The sequence below is a fragment of the Thermobia domestica genome, chromosome 13 (genome assembly GCF_964235325.1).
Source record: "Thermobia domestica chromosome 13, izTheDome1.hap1.1, whole genome shotgun sequence".
NCBI lineage: Eukaryota > Metazoa > Arthropoda > Insecta > Zygentoma > Lepismatidae > Thermobia > Thermobia domestica.
The window spans coordinates 52,100,869-52,119,528 of NC_137466.1; the positions used below are offsets into that span (position 1 = coordinate 52,100,869).

Consider the following 18,660-nt stretch of genomic DNA (forward strand, 5'->3'; position numbering starts at 1 on the left):
GGTAGTTAAATAAATATTAGAGGAACTAGTACACTGTCTATCTAAATAACCAACTTTCAGAGTTGGGACGTATCAGCGCAACGGATTTTACAGAGGAAGCTGCGGTATAGCTTCCGCTCTTCCACTTCTCTCTCTAAAATCATGTGCGCCAGTACAACACAACTTTGAAACATAGGTATTTACGAGTAGATAGAGAGAGAGTGTGTACTAGTTCGTCTAGTAGTTCCTTAACCTAATTTAATATCTTTCATAATTTTCGAGCTAGACAACTTCAAAGCTGCAATTTTCTCGTTTCGACATCTTGTAACTTTGAAACAAAGCGCTTTTCGCCCTATGTTCATACGGACCTTTTTTATTGTTTAGGTGTGAGGATTTCACCAGTGAATTTTAATCAAACATGGTACACATATTACTTGCAGTCTGGAAAAGAGTACTGTCGGGTAAGACCTCCCAACATATCTAGGAGGAGGGGAAGGGATGGTTTATATAAAATGATGAAAAAGGGCCGATATTAGTGTCAAATCCTTAGCTTTCCGAGTCCATGAGCTGATTTGTGACATTTTCGATACCCTTTTAGTTCAATTTCAGCCCCAGTCAGAGTGACATCCCCATGTATACCTACGAGAGTGGGAGATATAAAAATGGTCGTAAACGGTTAATATTAGTGTCAAATCCATAGTTTTCGGAGTCGTTGAAATGAACAGCGACATTCCGATGCTGTTTAAATCCAAATTCAGCCCTCAATGATACTCCTGAGGGGGGTGGAAATGGTGACATGTAAAAATAATTAAAAATGGCCAATATTAGTGTCAAATCTAGTTTTTGGGGTCACTGACAGGGTCGTAAATAAGGGCCCTGCAAATCCCGCATTGCGGGGGGCCCAAGCCGTCATGGAGCCCCCAAATCTTGATGTAGGACGTAGAGAGTGGGCCCCATTCCACATTGTCTGCGGGGTGGCCCCCAAGCCCTTAGTTACGCCACTGGTCACTGAGTTGATTGGTGACAATTTTGGTGCCCTTTGAGTCCAAGGTCGACTCCCAGTTATGTAAGACTCCTTAGCATTTCTAGGGGAAGGGAGGACATAAAAATGATCGAAAACGACCGATACGAATAAGCAAAGACATTATGTGGCAAATTTCATGTCAAAAGCGCAGTAAATAAGAACAATAAAACGAAAATAAAATTTTCTTGTCCATTTATCAACATTTTATTTTATTCATTCTAATTTTTGTATTTATAATTCTTTTCCTATGAAATTTACCACAAATATATAAATACATTTCCCGATTATACGCATAGTATCAGTATTAAAAGTACCCTGCAAAATCATTATCAAATTAGATTCTTACAAGAAGACAGTTATAGATATGCGACAATAATTTTGGACATGAGTGTACGTGGGTTGTGTGCGAAATGCTCACATGTAAAAATATCGAAAACGCTAGATATTAGTGTCAAATCATTTTCAGCCTTGCTAACTTAATTGGTGGCAGTCTTGGTGCCGTTTAAGTAAAAATTCAGTACAAAGCAGGTTAAATATCTCCTTAGCACTCCTAGGGGGAGTGAGGTGGGCTTCTATAAAAATGATACAAAGAATGACCGATATTAGCGTCAAATCCATAGTTTTCGGGTCCTCTAAGTTGATTGGTGGCATTGCCGACAAAGTTCCAGTTCAGCCTCCAGTAGGGGTCCAGTAGCACACCTAAGGAGTGTGGGAGTAACATAAAATGCTTGAAAATGGCCGATTGAAGTGAATAGCGACACTCCCAATACGATTAAATCCAAGTTCAGCACCTGTTAGTACTCCAGTGGAGGTAGGGGGGGGGACAAGAGGAGAGAAAGGTGACATGAAAAAAATAATCAAAGGCGACCGATATTATAATCGAATCCATAGTTTCGGGGATTAAGTTGATTAGTGTTGGTAACACTTCTTATTGTCTTTAAATTTGAGTTTAAGCCCCATTATCACCCCTAAATTAATAGAAAGGGGTTGATATGTAAAAATAATCTAAAACGACCAATATTAATATTGAATTCATAGTTTTCGACGATCACTGAGATTAATAATTACACTCCGGATAGCGTTAAAGTCCAAGTTCATCCCCCATCGGCATAGGGTGAGAAGGGATGAAAAATAAAATGTCTCAAATGACTGAGATTAGGGTCAAATCCGTAGTTTGGGTTCGTCGAGCTATTAGGTTACATCGTGATGATACTTAATCCCAAGTTTAGGCATGAACGAGCATGTCAGCTAGATTGGGAATATATAGGGACAATGCCAAAGGCATTGCTAGCACATGTGTATATATTTGGATGTATGAGCATGAATGTAGGCTCTATATTCGAATGTAACTCCGAAACGTCTGGAGCAATTTTAACCAAACCTGGTTAACAAATGACGATCAATCCAGAAAAAACAAAGAAGATAAAGAATAACCCACCCCGCTGATCTAGTGACTAGCATGCAAGTGTTTGGTACATGTAATCCAGGGTTCGATTCTTAGTGAAGGAATATTGAATGGATTACTGTAATTCGAATTTCTTCTTAAATTGTAGGTCTACGTCTCCTATAGCCTCGGTATTGAAAAGAGATTCTAAACTTCAAGAAACTAAAATGAAAAAAAATATATATTGCTCTTACATTTACTTATTGATTTTCCAGTTATATATATCCAGTTCAGTATATACAGGCAGAAACACAGGTACGAGGTGGCTTCGAAATCTTTTCTGTAAATTTAGTCTAATTTTAGGGGTGATTTTACAAATGTTAATATAAGTTATTCTAATTTGCCCCTTCAAAAATAAATTCCTGCGTATATATATCTGTATACATAGGAAAAATAACATTTTGATATTCATGTGCGTCAATGGTTAGATTAGTAGCTTGCAGATGCTTGGATAGGTCAGCAGATCCTGTGGAGTGGCTTCCCAGATCTCACTCTGTTGATTTTTAGGTTTGGGGTCTTTTTAAGGTCACTGTTTTGTATCAGGAAAAGATACAAAACATGTATCATCTTAAGAAGCGTATCACCTACGCCATTCCGTGCTTATACTTGTTCTTCTGTAGTTGAGGACAACAGCTAAAGTCGTCTGCAATCACTCTGGTGCTTCGTTCTCCAGAGATCAGCATGATCTCATTGCGTTCTGTATGCGTCAAGGCTATCTTCTGCTAGTAAGTAACCTGCAACGATACAAACAAAGAGTCAAACTTCGTAATAGTTAGCTGGAACGAAAATAATAGTTCATTCAATATCTACAAAAATTTGCTATTAAAATTGCATACAAGATGCTATGATTTCCATTTAAGACAATTATATAAAATTCAAGATGGGGGATGTTATTTATGTGACCTTAAACATTTTCTCTATTTCCCTACATGGTTATTTTGGTTATATTTTTGCAGCGTTTCCCACTTATTAGGGTGTTTCGACACGTTTGTACCATCCTGTACCATCCTGTGTATTTAGAGTGTGCCACGTATTCTACACTGTCAGATTGGGTAATATAGTTTATTATAAGTATGGTATTGTATTAGTTTTCTTACTTTCGTAATGTAATTGTGAATATCATCTACTGAAGACTTGGTGTTTGGTACTTACAGACAATCGGTACCATCAGTCCGCTACGACCACCCTTTTATCCGTGTGAATGAGGGATTAGTATATTTCAATTTCTTTTTCAATTTATTATTATGGGCATCCAGTGAACAGATTAAGATAAAAGTTTTAAAAAAGCAGCAAATATACTCGTACAGCCACAGCCATAGGAAACATTGAGACGTGTAGGTGTCCCCTTTAAAAATTAAAAACAAATAAATAAATAAAACATTGTAGCATTTACAATATACTTCTGTAGTAAAGTAAGAAATCTTACGTTTTTAATTCCCTGTATGGAGTTTACCATATATATGGCTCGGAGTTTATAAAACTAGAAGGAAATAAATATTACAGGAGCATTTTGGATCATTGTGTAAGGTTCTAATTTGTGGAGATTAGAGAAGTTTACGTGAGATACACATAATATAAATCATAGTAGTGCATATTTTTATTGGAAGCAGTTCAGCATTAAAAAGACATGGTTTGGAAATGAGATACGGATTATCTTGTTGAAGGTTCACTTACAAGTTAGTAAACAATGTTCACTTATATCAAATATACTTTGATTATATGTTTGTATAGCTATATATAGGGTGTCTCCAAAGAACCCTGACATAAGTAACTCTGTTATTATCAGAGTTACAAGAAAATGGAAGAGGGGAAATCGTCTCCAAATATGATGTTTTCAATCTAAAGTGAAGGACTTTTTTTTTTAATCGAAAGATCCGTTTGGGCTGTGCACTCTTTATGTGCCCAATGTTAAATGAAACTGCAACGTTGCCATTTACCTGGACTCACAACATATGTGAATAAAGTTATTGTCTTTTAGGCTAACATGTCGATGGCCAGCACCATTTCAAACAGTAACTTCATTCATTTATGTTGTGAGTCCAGATAAATGGCAATGTTGCATTTTCATTTAACATTAGGCTCATAAAGAGTGTACGATCCACACGGATCTTTCGATTTAAAAAAAAAAAAATCCTCCACTTTAGATTGAAAACATCATATTTGGAGACGATTTCCCCTCTTCCATTTTCTTGTAACTCTGATAATAACAGAGTTACCCTATGTCAGGGGACTTTTGAGACACTGTATAAATACGTCCTTTGTATCACTTAAGATATGGAAATGTATATCTACTCAGGCAGAATTCTAAAGAAAACAAAGTAACTGGCTGAGAGGAGAGAAAGAATTTTGAGAGAGAAGGCCTGAAATTGATATTGAGTCACTAACTGTAAATTAGATATATCATTATCATAGTCAACCATTGCCAATCCATTGGTGTTTGAAGATTTCTTCAACTCTTTTCCTCTACCACATATTTTGGACAATTCTCCTCTATGTTACTCTACAATGCTTCTAGATTTCATCACACCACCTTGCATAAGGACTACTGGCGCAAATCCCGGAGGGTTGATGGGCATGTCCCCCAACCTTGGAACTGGGGGGAATGTCTCCCCCAATAATCCGATTTGAAATTTGTGTTTCGGGGAGAAATGATGATTTCTGTCCTACTACCACTTCATCTGTATTGCCTGATTATATAATATACAAAAGATTCACCGTAGAAATCAGATTCATTTAACGTAATATTAGTCTCCCCCCCCCCAGAATAAGCCTCAAATGTGCCCGCCAACCAATGTTTAAGACAACTCTGAGCCCCTGATTCTCCATAGCATTGTTTTTTAACTTTATAAATATTTTGAACATCGCTAAAAAAATTTTAAAAGATTGGTACGGTCTTACCTGTCTCTCACAATGTTGAAGACAAATTTGCGTCGCTGATCGGGACATTTAAGTTCTTAACTCTTTGTATCCAGCCAAGCAATACTTGTGTTCATTGTTCAGTAATTTGACCAACTACTTCAATAACTTCGTTTTCACGATATCTTTCTGATCAATGTGATTATTTTCCTATCATTATGGGTGATTCCTAACATACATACATCTCTTCATGCTATGTCATGTAGTCTGCGAACGGCGAATGTCTGATTTTCTTACTGTCCACGTTTTAGATTCACATGTTAAAACAGGAAGAATTCATTCGTTGAAAATTATATGCTGTAGACATATCGGCATTTGACTTCTCGGTATGAAATTGTACATTCCGAAAGGACACCAACCGAACTTAATACACCTGTTAATTTTGTCTTCAGACATCTAACGTTGCCATCCAGTTACGTATGCATATATTTTTATTTGTTTCACTTTCTATCACATTATGATCAACTTGTGTGCATGTGTTATTAAGAAAATATGAGAAGGGCAGGGTTCCAAGAAAAAAAAAATCGAGGGGAGAAGAAGACAAATTTTTGGGAGGGAGTGCCCGAAATTTTATTGGTAATTGTTGAAAGGAAGTATGTGCAATGAATATCAAAAGGAACATACCTCCTTCTAACAATGACCGCTTCAATCGAAATTTTATCACTAATGTTACATATAATATATGTATATTATCTAAGAGTACTGGAGAGGTTTGAGGAATGCCTTTGAGTCTTATCCTAAACGAAGGAAAAATCCCAACATACACATTTTCACTAGAAAAAACGTGCAACGTCTTAGGCGCCTAACGTAGATGGGGACCGACTGACTTTCTGGATAAAGAGTCAACTTATACCAGGTGCCAACGGCCACCTCGGAGGGCGAATGAGTGAGTGGAGGTCAGGATACCTTCCTGTCATTAAGGGGAGGAAACTATCCTAAGAGGTGCATGAACCACAAGATAGTCAACTGCATGAAGATGTAGAAAGGAAATGGCAATACTACACCACATTGGTGCGATAGAAATGATCTAATGTATCGGAAAGCACAGGAATTAGGAGGAAAAGCTAAAGAGAGTATACGTACGTTTGGAATCGAAGATCAACAAGGTAATGTAGTCAATGACCATCAAAGAATCCTTAGAATCTGGGAGGAATACTTAAAGGATCTGTATAATCAGAAAAAACGTCCCAAAGATATTGTGATCGAAGCAGAGAAGAGGTGGATGATGGAGGAAAAGGGTTCAGTACGTTGACAAGTGAAGTAGTACAAGCCATCAAAGACATGCGAAGGAATATGGCCACTGGAGACGACGACATACCAGCAGAATTAGGAGATAATGCAATAAAAGTACTGAAATCACTTTTAACAAGATCTACTTGAGTGCAGAATGGCCAAACGATTTTCTTCATGTTACAGTTGTTGAATTACCCAAGAAAGAGCAAGCAAAGAAGTGCAGTGATCACAGAACCATTGGCCTTCTTTCTCACACTGGAAAAGATTATTGCTCGCATACTGAACAGATAGTTGGAGAGTAAGATAGAAGAGATGTTGGAGGAAGATCAATTTGGATTCCGGAAAGTAAAACGCACCAGAGATGCTATTGAGTTGATGAGAATTATATCAGAACGAGTTCTCGACTAAAGGAGTTGTGTTTGTGCTTCACCGACTGGCAAAAAGTTTATGGGCTGATCAATCGGGGTCAACTGGAGAGGGTGACGGCTTATTTACGTAGGACGACTGAAGTTGCACTTGAATCAAGGAGAAGCCAATAGTGTGGAAATTGGAAGAGGAGTTAGACCGAGATGTAATATATTGCCCCAATTATTCAACATTTACAGTGAATATTTAATGAAGAAAGCATTAACAAGAGGTATGAATGATGATAAGTTATTATAGCTAGAAACGAAGAAGGACTTAAGGAGAAATAAACAAAATAGTTGACACTGGAAAACAATATGGAATGGAAATCAATATCGGAAAATAGATAGTCATGAGAATATCCCCTGGAAACGGGCCCTTACGGGTCAGAGTAGAACAAAGGGAACTTGAAGAGGTCGAGAATTTCAAGTATCTGGGAAGTATTTTGACAAGAAATGTTTACTGCGCCAAAGAGATCAGGTCAAAAATTGTCATAGCGAGACAATCATTTAACAAGAAGAAAATCACATCTTAACTAGCAGGCTTAATGTTGGACTAAGGAAGAAGTTTGTCAAGTGCTTATATGGAGTATTAGCCTGTATGCTTCAAAGACTTGGACATTACGTAAGTTAGAGAAGAAATATTTAGGAAACTGAAATATGGTGTTGGAGAAAGATGAAGATAAAATGGACAGAGAGAGCGTAACAAAGGAAGATGTTTTGAAGCAAGTAGAAGAGAAGAGGAGCACTTTTGGCCAGCATCCTTCATAGGAAGGCTAATTGGATTGGACACATCTTGCGAAGGAATTATCTTCTTCATATCGCCATAGAGAGAAAGATAGAAGGAAAGCGAAGAGAAGGAAGAAGGAGAACAAAATTGATCGGTAATTTGAAAAATAATAGAAAATATTGGGAGTTAAAAGAGGAAACTGAAGATCGAGAAAAAGCGAAAGGAACATTTCCAGGCAGGTCCATTAATGTTTATAATGTATCTCAATATACTGTATTTACAACTGAATATACTATAGATGATAACACTTATCTCCAAGCATTCAATTCTGACTGCAAGTTGAATGTGATCATTTAATGACTATTAGCCGACACATAAACACACACACACACACACACACATATATATATATATATATATATATATATATATATATATATATATATATATATATATAGTTGCATGTGAACAACATTCAAGTTTACTAATTATAAAAGTAATTATTCTCAAGTGGTCAATTGCTCAATTTTGGCATCCGGAGACCACCAAAGACGGCGAGAGAGCTTCACATATGAGGGAGGTCACACACACAACACATCATCTCTCTTCCTTCTTCTTTACTACACACACTTGCTTCAGATGAGTCTTGCAGAAAACGAGGGAAAAAATTAAATACGAAAACGTAAATTAATAATTTGGCGTCCAGCACGCGATGCTTTAACTAAAGTAAATTGAAAGAGTAGTCAAAGAAAAATGAAATACAAGCAATTCCTCCGGTTTTTTTAATCGCTTAAGTTTAAATGATTTATTTCTGTATATGTATGTATGTTAGATTTTTTTTTAAAAAAATAAATAATGTTTCTTTACCTCGTGACTATTCTTTCATAATTAATTAAAACTGGTGACACAAAGTTATTAGTTAAGAGAAAAAAAATCTAGTAGAACCAGGTTATCTGGTTATTTGCTACCGGAAGTATACTAATACGAATAATCAGAAAATCATAGGAAGGGGGCAACACTACACTATAACATTTATAATATAACTATACTCACAATATAAAATACATTTCGTAAAATATCTTTTAGTATACAGTTTTAATAAAAAGAATCGCAATTAGTAATGTATTTACAGCAATATATAATCAAGTTAATAAAATAAATGTGTTTCGTTTCACGGTCTGAAATTAAGGTAGACTTCCAGACTATGGGAATTCAACACTCAAATTTGAAGTAGTATTTTATAACTACTGGTTGCAATAGATTAATAAGATCAAAGATTGATACTGTTTCTTGAATACTGCATCAGAAAGTCGTTATTCGCTATGTGTTACTTTTTTGTTGTAGGGCGATAAAGGTTGAAACCAGAAGTAGTTAATTTGAACCAATTTCGTTTTGGATAGAGATCTAAGGGAAGAAATAGAATTCATTCATGGGAAGCTGAATCGATTGTAAGAAAACTGAATTTCGATATCCCTTACCGTTTTTGCTCTACGGAAAATCAGTATTGAAACTGGAAATAATAGTATATTTTAACTACTTCCGGTTTTGGTAGAGTTTTGCAAGCTGTGATGGTTTGTTCTCTTGACACCATGACTCAATAGCAGAAAATCGCTTGTCATTATGAATTGCTATTTTTGTTCTATGGCGAAACATGGTCGCTTACTCCGAAGAAAGAGCATAGATTGAAAGTACTTGAGAACAAGATCCTGAGACGAATATTCGAACCCAAGAAAAACGAGAATGGGGAATGGCGGAAACTTCATAACGAGGAACTACATAATTTATAGATACGGTTTGCTCAGGTGGACAGGTCATGTAGCCAGGATAGATAAAAGTAGGAACGCTTTCAAAGTCTTAACTGAAAGACCAACCGGAAAACGACCACTAGGAAGACCTAGGCGCAGATGGGAGGACAATATTAAGATGGATCTTGCAGAAATAGGAATACAAAGTAGAAACTGGATCCAATTGGCTAAGGATAGAACTAAGTCGAGAGTTTTTGTGAACGCGGCATTGGACCTCTGGGTTCCATAGGCCATAGAGTTCGTTAGATAGTTATGGCGATAAATGTTTAAACTGGAAATTATTAGTTTTGACCACTTCCATTTTCAATATAGGGTTAAGGAAGGAGATAGAAGCTACTCTTGGGAAGCTGAATCGATTGCAGAAACCTTCCTCTCGATACCTCTTATTACTCTACGAAAATTAGTATTGAAACCGGAAGTAGTAATAAATTACAAGCACTTTCAGTTTTGGTATGGTGTTGCGGTTTGCGACGGTATGTTCTCTTGATATCCTGAATAGACTGCAGAAAACTATTTTATAGCTGTCTATTACCATTTTTGTTCTATGGCAATAAATGTTGAAACCGGAAATGGTTAATTTGAACTATTTCCTTATTTAATAGAGGATTAAAGAAGAAAACAGAATCTATTCTCTGGAAGCTGAATCGATTTAAAAAAAAACTGTATCTCGATATCACTTACTGTTTTCGCTACATTGAAATCTGTATTAAAACCGGAAGTAGTTGTAAATTATAACCACTTCCGGTTTTAGTAGAGTGTTGCTGTTTAAGATGGTATGTGAAATACTAATCATAGAACTGGTTGTTAAGCGATTTATACCACTGTGTATAACGAAAAGAATAAGTATACAAAGGCGACACTTATATACCAGTAAATAGAATTCCATTGAATTTAATGAAATTATATAAATGAGTGCAAATTATCATGCGTACTTCTCGAGGAAATCGATTTAAAAAAATTTACAAATAAAAAGAAGTATGAACGTTAGCCAAATCATCTAGTTACATGAAACTGGTACTGAAATATACAATGATCCTGCTTTCCATTACGATACTAGCAACACGGACAGTACATACTATGGTTAATGAGGTTCAACCTAAATGTAACATTATTTTTTAAATTTCAATTTCTGTTTTAACTCTACAGGGTGTTTCAAAACAACACCGACAACGTTTGGGAGGTGATTCCTGACGGCAAGATAAGACGAAAAGTAGTTATAGACCAACCTGGGTGCACAAATGCTTCCTTTATTAGTTATAGGCTGCAGATAACATGAAAAAACGAACTTTAAAGATCCATAGCTCTAAAACTATGGGACCTATCGCAGTCCGGTCAATACTTTACTTAGGAACTAATATGTACCCTATCTAAAAATCCATGTTTCGGAATCCTAAGGTAGTCACGTCACAATTTTTACAGAAGGTGTTTGGCTACGGGAATATAATTTGAAGTACTTAACAACTACCTCTATAAAAATTGTTGCGAAAGCGCCGCATCAGTTTCAACACACTAACTTTGTCTTCATCAGACTTCCACTCCCTCTCTTAACGTAATAGTTATAGAACATTTTCCGAAGCTGAGAAGGAAAAAATAGGTAAATGGAGAGAAGGAGTGGAAGGCTGATTAAGACACAGTTAGTGTGTTGAAACTGTTACGTGTTTAAATACTTATATATTTTTATCATATAGACTTGCTCACGGTGTTTATTTTGACAATATAGAAACAAGGTCTGATAGAATACTTACATACTAGTCTGTAGGCGATTTTTTTAAAAAAGGAAATCTACATTTAAAAATAACGTATAATGACTATTCATGTGTTATAAAATAACGTTTGTGTTTTGTTACTCCCGTTCTCCTCTTCCCAGTTTAGTCATCGTTTTACATGAACGATGTTTTATGTGTCCGCTTAACACGAATTGAGTAATTTAATTACAACATACCAACCGAAAAATTCATCTTTTTTTTTTAATGTTTTTATTTTCTTTTTCAGTGCTGCGGTGAGTGTATGTGTCAACGATGTGATACTGTTCAAAGCTAGATTCTCAAATCACAAGCATCATTCGCTTTTCCCCCCAATTCCCGTTCCTCCTCAACAACCGAATTCCCCTAACTCCTCGTAAGGACATTGCAAAAGCAAATTAACTGTGAAAAGCGATACAAACACTAGGTGGGAGGGGAGAACCTTTCTGCCCCCCCCCCAAGCTTCTCACACTCTCTCTATCAATACAGCATAACCATCCATCCACCCCTTCAGACCAACTCTCCCGACCCACTTGGGACTATTAACGGTGGATGTGTAAACCTAGTAGCCACGCGTCATACCATGTAATACGAACACACATTCTTTCACCATGAGAGTGTGTCGTCGTTGTGTATATGTGGAAAACGAACACCCATCATTGCAGGGAGCGATATCTGGAAGTGAAAGGGGAGGGAGAAAGGGTATTGCAATGGGGAGAGAAGATGAGTAGTAACTAGTAACAGTGGTAATAAATGAACTGAAGATTCGGGTGCAACTGAGAGATTACAAAAGCTTAGTGTAACGATTTTACAGATTTGAGGTTCTTATACAGTTACACAACTGTGGTGTAACTGTATGTGTGAGGTTTCGGTTTCTCAATGGCCTTATTATCACCTCCACACGGAATAAGTAAATATAGTCTGCTAAAAGGCAGCAAAGATATGTTGTAAAAAGTACATTTATTTGTATTTCAATTTCGTCCGGTACATGTCAACCACTGGAGTATGTTTGTAGCATCTAACGGTGAAAGTGTAACTTCTAGCTTTCTTATACATCTTTGTTTCAGGCTATTAATGAAACAAAACTGAGCAAAGCGCAAAGTATAAAATTAATAAAAATTGTGTAAAAGTTTCGGCAATGTAATATCGTCTCTGTATACAATTAATAATACTTATGTAACAGTTTCGGCAATGTAGCATCCTCTTTGTATACAATTAATAATACTTGTGTAACAGTTTCGGCAATGTAACATCGTTTCTGTATCCAATTAATAATACTTGTGTAACAGTTTCGGCAATGTAACATCGTCTTTGTATACAATTAATAATACTTGTGTAACAGTTTCGGCAATGTAACATCGTCTTTGTATACAATTAATAATACTTGATCTGCTGCACATACGAGATTTCCTTCCTCCTTTTGTCTTTCCACGTGTTAATCCTCCTTTTCAGACTTGGAGGTAGGTCATAATGAACAAACTCAGTGTTTGTGTCTGATGAAGAGGACGTTAAGTCCTTGAAACTGTAACATATTGTAAGTATAGTTTTTAATATATTTCATATATTATTTTATCATATTATTTAATATTCTGCTCTGGTCAGAACTGTGTTTTTATTTGTTACTCTACTTATCCAGAGCCATGGAGTTTGTTCATAATAATACTTGTGTAACAGTTTCGGTAATGTAACATCGTCTCTGTATCCAATTAATAATACTTGTGTAACAGTTTCGGCAATGTAACATCGTCTTTGTATACAATTAATAATACTTATGTAACAGTTTCGGCAATGTAACATCGTCTTTGTATTCAATTAATAATACTTGTGTAACAGTTTCGGCAATTTAACATTGTCCTTGTATACAATTAATAATATAAATATGTGTCTTCATTTATGTTCTATAGTGTCTACATAGTGTCTGATGAAAGATATGGTAGATATCTGAAACTCTAACACATTATAGCTTAAAATACAGTGTGTGTTGAAGCTTTAGTCAGTATTTCTTTTGTTACAATATCCAATTCAAAGCTAGGGATAGTGTAAGTACTGTGTATGTAACATGAAGGTGATGTTAATAGGCCTACATATTTCGTATTTTGGTCAGCTTTTTTTTAAATACTGTGAATGTTTCTAAAGATACGTATAATGAACCACATGCCTTTGTTTCAATATATCCATCGCTACCAGGGGTGCACCCAGAAATTTATATTGGGAAGGGGTCCAAGATCTGAGAGAGGGTCCAATACTATGTAATTAATATTGAACCTATGTTCTTCTACACCGGAAAGGACGGTAAGTAATTGGAAAGTAATGTTACTGATGTTTTCAGAAAAAAATATATAACTAGATTGTTTTTTATAAGAAAAGAAAAAGTACATATGAAGTCTGAGACCAAATCTTTATGCTACATTAATCATTTCTGTGCAATCAATAAAGCAAGTATATTTTTATTAAGAATGTGTAAAAATATATCAAGTTACCAAGGGTTTTTGGAGCGGTTTGGACATGGTGGACCCCCAAGTGGGTGCGCCACTGATCGTTACCCGTAAGATGTTAACGGCAGGGACATACGTACGGGCTGAGCCTTGAGAGTTTGGACTAGTCAACCCGAAATCCCGATTTTTGTGTAAACTTACTCTAATTTTAGGAATGATTTTCCAAATTTCAATATAATTTGTCCTCATATTGAATATGGACCTCACCCCGGAAAGTTTTGGTACTCCCGCTTGAAATAAATTTTTGCATACGTGCCTGATCAACGGATTGTCCTCATTAACAAACTCAGATAATTACTTATCCAACCTAATGAAAAGAAAAAAACATAATTCAAAATTTTGTTCAGGAGATATCGTGTGGAATAACGGACTAACATTACAATCGTATATAGGGATGTGCACGAGACAAGATTTATGGCTGTCTCGACTCGAAAATGTGCTGTAAAAATGATGTCTCGACTCGAAAAATAGCTATATATTTTTCTATTGGAAGAGCCGTGTCTCGACTCGAATTTTGTCAGGAAAATCCTGTCTCGACTTGTCTCGTGCGCATCCCTAATCGTACACGCCCCACTGCGTAATCAACAAGATATTATTGTATCACGAGAAAAGAAATCTTTCATTTTGACGTCCCACGTTTATGCCTTTTAGGCGAAGGGAGATGGATGATTAAGTTAAGTGAATATTAATGGAAGAATTGGTGGAATGAGAATATTGGAGGAAACGGCAGTATCCCGAGAAAAAACAAGGACACGATGTTGTCCACCGTGGACCATAAAAATAGTACACTAAAGTATTTGAAGATACAATTAACGAGTTAGTTTATCTTGCTATTTTCTCATATTTCTTTAATAACTTATTTAATTTTAACCATAGTTGGCAGAATAATTCAAATTCACAAGTTCATATCATTTCAGGTGATTGTATACATATTTTAGTACGGTAAATGTTTATTCTTGCATTATATCTTGCACAAGGAAGAGTTACAACACAGAAATATCTCTTTTGTACATCATCTTAGATTGTATTCTAAAACTAAGAATTTTTAGTTATTTTTTTTTCATCTACAACTAGTGTTTAATCATTTAAACCGCGTCAATTTTTAAGTATTTCAAGATTTATAATGACTACCTATTGTTCATAAGTAAAAGCATAAAATTATATCGAGCAATAATAATAATAAAATGCATTAGTATTCGTAAATAATAGAGAAAATGTAAAAAGATGAATCATACATCAATCGATAGATCTTATGGAGATGAACAAAATGACATACATAAATGTGAATTCTCATGCGTAGTTTTAGAGAAAATCGACAAAAACGAACTTTTAATGGCGTTAAACGAAATTTCATTCGTGGCTAAAAAATAACATGTTCGAAAATACGCACCTACTAAAATGGAACTGAGACTAAACATAAACCACTAACACTTTCTATTATGACACTAATAAAAGAGAGTACAGTACGGAAATATAATTAATGAAATAAGTTAAACTCAAATTATCAATTAAGGGGGAAGCGGTGGCTCAGTGGCAAAGCGTTCACATCTGGTGCGCGCTGTCCCGGGTTCGATTCCAGTCTCCGCCAAGTGAACTTTGTGGTGGAGAAACACCGTGGTTTTCTTCGGGGTTCTCCTATTTCCTCCCACTTTCTTCATTCCGACATTTCATTCATTTCTCATTATCACCGTCTCCTTTAGCCTAGCCGGCATAATCGTTGGACGTAAAACTCAAAAATTTCATTTCATTTCATTTTCAAATTATCATTAACTGTAAAACTTAACAATTAGCTTTCCCGTTATTGCTTAACGGATTCTGCAATCTAAGTACAGTCAAACAATTTGTCTTAGATCACGAGACAAACTGTGAAATGAAATATTTTAGATTAACGTCTTATGACGGATAATAAAGGCGAAATTAACGATGATGAAAGAATCGATGGAATGAGAATGTAGGAGGAAACGAGCGTACCCCGAAAAAACTCACGGACACAATGTTGTCTACCACAAACTTGATTTAGACAGGGATCGAACCAGGGACATCATGTACCAGAGGTAAGCACTCCTATCGCTTAGTCACCGTGCACTCCACCAGCAAATGAATCTAAATTATTCATGTAGATTTTTAAAACTGAATAATGAATCATATAGAGTTATGAAATAGACCCATAGATCTGTTTGAGGATAGAAAGTTAATTCGCTCTTACTAAATAACTAAATAAATAAGTAAATAATAAAGAGTTTAATTAGAATATTCCTTTTAAAAAATCTGTTTTTCATGAAACATAGTAGCTATTTACTTTCTAGGTGAAGTATTCCCAATAGATCTTAAGGTAGTTGAGATTGAAATCCGCCAGAGACAAGGATTCACCTCGAACTTAAAAAAAAAAAAAAAAAAAAAAAATCAGAATAACGTTTATTTAGAAGAGATCGATTTTTATGGGACTTGGCCTATTTAAGATTGATTTCTATTGTTTAGAGTTGAATGAAATCTGTTAGGATTAAAAATCGAAGAATTACTGGGTTTTAACCTTCTCCTTTCCATAACATATTTATGGAAAGATACCAAGAACTTCCGCTTTTATGTGAGTGGCAAAAGAGCTCCTGCTTTAATAAATTTCTAATTTTTTTTTTTTTTTTGTGTGTGTGTGTGTGTACTATGTAATTTGAGGACACAGAATCGAAAGGAATTGTATATATGTCCTTGGGATCACGAGAAAAAAATATTTCAAGTCTGGAATATTTATATTTGTATTTGGAAATGGATATGTTTTAAGACATTAGTTTTGATTTAGAGTTTAACTTCCCTTTTTTGATTACCTACGCTTTATTAGGCGTGAATCTATATAGCTTAACGTAGGATTCTAACCACATAAGTTTCCGCTGCGAACCGAACCTGGTTCTCCTACAGCGAAGACGCGTGCGTTTACCATAGAATTACGATGGAACTCCGAACATGTTTAAAAGTAGTTGTATTGATTTCAGCGTCCTGAAATTAGTACTAAAAGGGCAATTAGAAATTTTATTCTAGCGTGGATGCTTTTACCATTGACATGAGCACTAGTACTTTAACATATCAATTATAATACGAATAAAGTAAAATCACTAATATCATATGAAATTTCGTTTTTGTTTCCCCCTTGAAGACATTCTGTATACGCCACTGATGACGTTTTACGGAATTTAATTTACTCCAATCATTGGATGAAGCAGAGCAAACGCTATCTTATGAAGAGTACTTGTATAATGCTTGAAGGTTAGTTAAAGGTGACCAAAGAAAATTAAAGATTAAGAGTTAAAGAAGTAGGTAATACAAGCGTAGTGAAAAAATGGAAGAATTAGTAATAATTAGAATATGTTGGCGAAAGTGTTGCCCCCAACCAAATTCAAAGATTCTATCCGATAAAGAAATCATAATACATAACATACAGTTTACATGTGATAAATAAAGTATGTTTTCAGCATGTAGTTAATATGATTAATGGTTCTTATTTCAGGTGAGTAGGTATCAATGAACAAAATATCACAATATCAGAAGAAAATTGATTTTAAAAACATAGAATTTAAATAATATCATCATTAGCAAAAGTGTTCCATTGTTCGATAATCAATAATTAGATTTGAAGTTCCTGATCGCTTTCGATTTTCACTTACTCTCTGGCGTTACGGCTCAGAAACGAGTATGACTTGCTTTTGGCTGGGCAAGATTGGTTAATACATAAACTCTCATTGTCCTTATGGTTTTCTGGGTTGAAATAGTTTGCTACGTCTTAAATCAAGTAGGTCGTCAATCGGAAGAGTTCAGGTGAGTTGATTCTGAGTTCCCTTTCAGCATTGAGACTACATGAGACAGGAACGTGGAATCTGAACCACATGAGCTCCCCGGGAATCGAACCCGGGTATCCCAAGTTAAGGCGCGTACGCTAACCTCTTAGCCACGAAGGAAACCTTGTCAATCGGAAGAGTATACAGAATGTCATCAGGGAGAGGAAAAGTTCAAGTACTGAAGTCTATATCCCTTTAGGGCAGGGACGTATGCAGGATTTTATTTCAGGGGAGATCCAAATTCAACATGAGGATAAATTATAATATTTTTTAAAAAAATTACCCATAAAATTAGACTAATTTACAGAATAGTCGGGATTTGGGGGAGGGATACGAATTCCCAGGACCCACCCCGTACGTACGTCACTGCTTCAGGACCTAGGCGATTTTTTATAAATATTTTGATGAGAATGTGTGATGATGAGAAATGGAGGAATGAAGAAAGTGGGAAGAAACGTCAGAACTCCGAGAAAACCCATGCATATGGTGTTCGTCCACTACAAAGTTCACTTGGCGCGAGCTGGGGTCGAACCAAGAACCCTATGCACCAGAGATGAACGCTCTACCACTGAGCCACCGCGACCCTTTTGTTGAATTGAATATTGAATTGAGTCTTTTGTTGAATTGAATTGTGAACTTGGGACCGTGGTCGCTCAGAGGTAGAGCGTTCACCTCTGGTGCGTGGGACCCCTGGTTCGATCTCAGCTCGCGCCAAGTGACCTTGTGGTGGACAAACACCGTGTGCATGGGTTTTCCCACTTTCTTCATTTCACCATTTTTATTCATTTATCATCATCATCGTGTCCTTTAGCCTAGCCGGCATAATCGTGGGACGTACAATTCAAAGATTTCATTTCATTTTATTTTGAATTGTGAACTTTGTTCAGTACTTCCCTTTTCTCTGCACTTCATGCAATTTGAATCAATGGCTGCAGAAAGGATCTGAGTCAATTTTGTCTAGCTTTGACATATTAAAAAAAAAAAAAAAAAAAAAAAAAACTATTTAAATTCAGGATTGCATAGCGCATCTTTCTTGTGCTCAACCTAAATTCAATGTTGCTATT

At 35.8% G+C, this 18,660-nt stretch overlaps 1 long non-coding RNA gene across 1 annotated transcript in view; it reads right to left on the reverse strand.

Moving 5' to 3' along the window:
- Positions 1–963: 963 nt before the first annotated feature.
- LOC145669193 (uncharacterized) overlaps positions 964–18,660 on the reverse strand; it is a 283,744-nt gene continuing 266,047 nt past the window's right edge. The window contains exon 3 of the long non-coding RNA XR_014128164.1: positions 964–3,181. This is a non-coding gene — a long non-coding RNA (uncharacterized LOC145669193). The remainder of the gene's footprint in view (positions 3,182–18,660) is intronic.